This window comes from Cupressus sempervirens, chromosome 3 (assembly GCF_028749045.1).
Source record: "Cupressus sempervirens isolate cs-2001-9-10 chromosome 3, ASM2874904v1, whole genome shotgun sequence".
NCBI lineage: Eukaryota > Viridiplantae > Streptophyta > Pinopsida > Cupressales > Cupressaceae > Cupressus > Cupressus sempervirens.
In genome coordinates, this window is record NC_143120.1 from 774,257,306 (window position 1) to 774,263,305 (window position 6,000).

Consider the following 6,000-nt stretch of genomic DNA (forward strand, 5'->3'; position numbering starts at 1 on the left):
ATGAGTATATTGATGATGTTATATGCATGTGCCATTATATCTCATGATGAATCAAAGGATGATGAAATAAGTTCTTTTTGGATATTAACCTATTGATGTGGACACTTACTCACATAGTGAGAACCACATGTTAGATGGTACGTATGGTTGATTATTTTTGTTATTGATAATCAAGATGTGATTAGTGATGAGTTTAAAGGAAAACATTTACTATCGATATTTATATTGAATAATTATCTTTTTGAGCTATTGACATTAGAAATGAGCTAAAAAGTATTATAAGTGTATGTGTATATGTATGGAAGGATATGGATATGAAGTACTTCCTAGTGGGGTCAAACCAATGTAATGCCAAGATATGATAAGTAAGCACAGGTATGTGTCTGATATCATGTGATTTTAAGGTAACATGTTACTTAATTTTGAGAATGATTCAAATAATAAAGTATTTTATTTGATATTTCATAGGAAAATTGATTTGATCTATGATATATGGTAGATTGACATTTGGTGTTGTTTTTGTAATGTAACAAAGGTAACCACACATAAGAATGGGGGAATATTGTCAAAGAGAGGTAAGTCTACCCTTGTAAAATTGAAGGATGGTAATGGAATTCACACACTCACACATAGAATATGTTTTTGAAATTATTATGTACATATATGTGTTTATATACTTGATGTATGTTATTTCTTTGGAATGTGTTTACTTCAAATATGTCTTATCATTAAGAAGATTGGTTCCATGAGAGTGTGCAAATATCCTCTTAAATGGACTACACTTTGAGATTTGGCCTTATTTAAGAAACTACATTGACCTTGTTATGTAGATGGAAGTCAATATTGTTGATAGAATTTAACATAATCATGTCTTATTGTGAGAAACAAAAGTTATATTTTGATCTTGTAATTTTATTGAATGTTATGGATATAATTGTAAGTTTAAACATTTATGCATAAGGACGATGCATTATTTAGTGGGGAGGATGTCACAACCCACTTAATGAGACACTGAATAGTTTGGTATTAAAATATTTCGTAGATTAAGGTAATAAATTGATTTCTTATATTATAATGGAACAACATTAATAATGAATTCATTATAAGCGATTATGAGAGTTTTAAAATGAAAATAGTTACAAATTTTGTTGGAAGGAACTCTAAAACTAACATATCTATTGGTCTTCGCACTAAAGAGGGAGGAGATGTAGTGACATGGGTTTGGTAGTTTTTGTCTCTCATTGTAGTGGTGAGGAGAATCTAGGCAGAATTGCAAGGGAAGAAAATGGAATCATGGGTATTCGCAGTTGTGATGATGAGAATGGTGGTAGCAACACTAGGCTTCGTTATGCTCATTACGCTTCTCTACATGATTATCATAGATGGTTCTCCATTCTGTTAACACTTACTCACACCATGGATGAATGCAAGACTGATTTATTTCTACCTGAATGTTGCCAGTATAGTGAGGGAGGGAAAAGTTGAAAAATAATGGCTGAAAGGAGGAAGCTTCTGGAAGGGTGAGCGGAGAAAGGTTTAGTAACCACAACATCATATTAGGTTCCTCAATTTTGATAGCATTAATTCCTTCTAGATGAATTCTTGAACTCAAAAACATGAAACCATTTGTTTACTTTTGTTTTCTTGTGGTCTTGGTTGAATACTTAGGATACTATAAAAGCATATGTACATCTACGTATTAAGAAGAACTTGTTGAGCTAAAAAATTTACATCAACAAAAACTATTCACCTATTACTATGTGAATGATATGATGGTTTATCATTCCACAGTTTATAAATATCATGGGAAATGGCTCTAAACTAAAGATGATAAGAAGAATCCCTTAGTTATCAGATATGGTATTATTAATCAACTGTTTGTCTTCAATAGTGACACCTTAATCCTCACCTTGCTATGTGGGCGACTAGATTCATGTAATAAATCTTGGCTTATGGGCTAGTGACATGCCTTTTCTTGTGGTGGTAAACTCGTAAACAATAAATCCCTCCTATATTAATGCAAGAATAGTGATGATTCATTGCCAAACTTGGCATTCAAGAACATAGTTCCTGATATGCATGCTAATCTCCCAATATGATTGCTTTTCTGTGTTATTTTCTAGTCAAACTGCACTCCTTACTAGAGAAAAGAATGGTATCATTCTACAAATGTAATTCTGATATTAAAAGGTTAAGATGGTTTATGAATAAGACGAGTTACTTTTTTCTTTTTTAAAGGAAAAAATACTTAAGGAATCACGCCTGTAGCTAGTATTAACCAATGTAGATATGGTAGTTAAGGCAAGAATCTCATCTTAATGACATTAGTAGTGCATAACATCACTAGAATGTTCCCTTTATAAACATAGACTTGGCATGTTTATCTCACTAACAACTAGCTTGTGCGAATCAATTAGTTTGCAATGAATGTATTTGTTCTTGTTATATTAAAGGAGAATGTATTTTTTCAATTAGTTCACAAAGAATGTATTTGTTCTTGTTATATTAAAGGATAATGTATTTTTTCATGTGGTTGTAGTTAATATTACTATACATAGTTCTTAACTGCTTGTATAGAAGTTGTAGATTCCTTATATTTACTCGATGTTCATAAATACACTAGATTAGTATTCTTATTGTAGATTCACTATTATAATTATTGTATGTCAAATCTCTAAAATCATTGATGTAACTTGTGGAGTGTGCATCAATTCCCATATTATGATTTCATTACATCTTCTTTAACCACCTCTTAGTAATTATTTGAGTGATCTAAACAATCCTAGAAAACAATCATCCATCTTATTGAAACCTTTATCCTATCATGACATCTTTGTTCTCTAAAATGATAGTGGTGGGAATAGGAAGTCATTGAATTAAGCTAAAGATGTGTATGATTTCTTGAAATAAATAAGCCTTGAAAGCTTAAATAATTTAGTTGAGCCATGACCATTAGAATGAATGATGCAAAATTATATAGCAATAAATGACTGTTCGTCAACATAGAAATGCAACGCTACATTTGAAACATAGGAGTGATGTACTTTTAATAAAGTCATAATATTATGAGTGGGTATGACTAAATGTATTGCATAAGTGCAAGAAGTTGGATCTCTCTTTTGGGCAAAAAGTGGAAGTGTTTTTCCTATTTTTGAAATTTCTTGTCAATTGATGTCAAAATTTGATTCATTTAAAGATTGAATATTCAAAAACTTCAAGAATAAAAGTTGTAGTGTTCATAATATAATTTTTGAATATGTAATTTATTTGTGTACCCATATGATATTTTGTTTTGGTATGTATCTTTAAAAACCACTTTTTCAAAATGCTTGTTTCAAGACCATACCATAGTCATGTACGAACACCACAATTTGACACAAATAAATGATTTTTTGTAAATCATTTGAAACAAAGTTACCTAATATACCAAAGATTGATGATAATATTTTTCTTTAATTTTTTATTAAATAATTTTTTATTATTAATTTTTAACTGGCTATAAAGCAAAATTTAAAACCCTCTCGTGTACGAACACCATAATTTGATCAAGATTTCACTTTTAAAAAAAAAATAAAAAAATTTTAAACTTCAAAAAAATTGAATGTAGATTGATGACATATAAATTAATTTAAGAAAAATCATAAAATAAAAAAGTTATTAAAGTTTTAGTGAATATTACTATTTTACATTAGGTACCAATTTTGATTAAAATAATAATAGAAAAATAGAAAGTAAAATCATAACACTATAAAATATTTATTTATGAAATAAGGATAGTGAGAGTTCTAATGGGTTTTTATTTGATAAAAAAAATTGATTAAGAAGACCCTCTAAACATTATGACAAGGCATCAATTTATCAGTTCAATGCCTTAGCAGAATCTTGAGAGGTCAAGGCATAGGTTTGGTCTCACCAAGCCTATCCTAAACCAAAATCCGTGGTAGGAAAAAATAAATCTTCCTCCATGTTTTAAGAAACAAGCACCTATTATTTGAAATTTAAAAAATTGGTAACCATTTTGAAAAATTAAAAGCGGAATTAAAAATCTCTCCAAAAAATTTTAAAATTGAAATTTTTTAGAAATGAGTACCAATTTTTTAATTTTAAAATATTCAGATTTTTTTTTTTTTCAAACATGGGTACCTATTTTTTGAAAAAAAAAAAAAATGGGTACCCAATTTTTAAAAAAATAGGTGCCCATTTTTTAAATTTACGATTGGGTACCAAAGCTGAATACAGATGCCCATTTTTAAAAATTGGGTACCCATTTCTAAAGAGGTCTCATTCTATAGAATTGACTTTCGTGGAATTGCATCCCAACTTTGTACATTTACCCTATTACCTAGGGTCCCTTTAGATTTTTGCTTAGAACCTGAATATGACCAGAATGTATTAAAATACTCATTATTTTCTCTTCTTTTAATCGAATGATAATGACTAATTCTTGTGTACATACTCTGATGGAAGTGGTTATACAATGATAATTGAATGTATTTATTACTTAAGGCCATGAGTGAAATAGTAGTATAAGCTAAGCTATGTTGAAGGCTTTTCTTTCCTATATAGATGAATGGTATTGAACTCTTGGATATGATGCAATGATTCATAGTGGTATTTATTGGAAACAACTAGATAAGAAATTGTAAAAGGAGATGTAGATTCTCTTTCATAGATATAAGACCTTCTTTATGTAAATGATGAACATATTGCATACAAAATTTAGTCTTGTAAAGCTTCTTGATAGTGTGGTCATCATTTAGCTCTATTGTGACATAATTAGATATATTTGAACTATGAGTCATTGTGAGAGTGAATGAACTACTTGATGAAGTTCTTATATTGGAATGAGTTTTTCTAATCCTGTGGTATGTTTCTTGATGGACATAGGAGAAGGAAATTATTGAGTAAAAAATTCTTTGCTTATGTAAACGATTGATTTTGTTAACTTGCATTGGTTTTAAAAGGTTGTGTTAGTTGTCGTGCTAATCTCTTAATGGAAATTTTTTGATTATATTATATAAAATATGTACACAATTCCATTACTCCTAAAAGTTTTACTTTTTTAGACTTCCTTCATGTCAGGATGGGTATCTTTTATGCCAGGAAAGATTTTGGGGAAGCTTAACAACTTCTTGGTAGGGTGGTAAAAAACTCCTACAATATCCCACCCTTTTGTTCTTAGACAATTTCTGGAGCTTTTGCCAAAATGGCTGACATAATTGGTACATCTTGGTATCTTGGTAACAGAAATATAATTTCTTTTATATTTGAGCATATATTTATATACATATATACTTTTTGTTAAAGTTAATGATAGTTAATCAACTAATGTTAACTGGTCAACATTAAAATGACTTTGACCCTTGTTGAATATTTGTATTTAATGGAGATTCATAATGTGGCATTGGTTTTGCAGGGGCAGTCTTTACATGTGCAAAAAGGGTATGAATACACCCTACATACCAAGTACTGTCATTGACAAATCTCTCTTCCCTTCCTATGTAATTCATGAATGGGATCCAAATAGAACCATGTGGGTGTTGAACTATACACAAACTAATTTGATACATAGAAAAATAACATCACATACCATGAAATTGAGCAATACGACTAGTTGGCTACTGACCACTTTGAAAGAAGGAACCTATAACAAAAAAAAACCGTTCTATTTGTACAAGTACTAATGTACCTCTAATCAATTAAGAAAACCATAATGTTAACATAGTTATTTTATTGAAGAATCAAGGAATTCTCTTAGAAGGAAGTGCACATGAATTATATTATGTCACTAAGTCTATTAAAATATGTGATAAAATGTATTTTTCAACTAATGAATGAGGGGACCAAATAGCTAATATTTAGGGATCGAAGAGGTCTACTAGGGAAAGACGACTTTTGAAAAAATATTCCAATTATGAATTATTTTATTCTAAGGAGGTAGAGCCTTAGATTCTAATCTCTGATCAAATTGAACCTATTAGTTTTAAAGACACTTGTAGA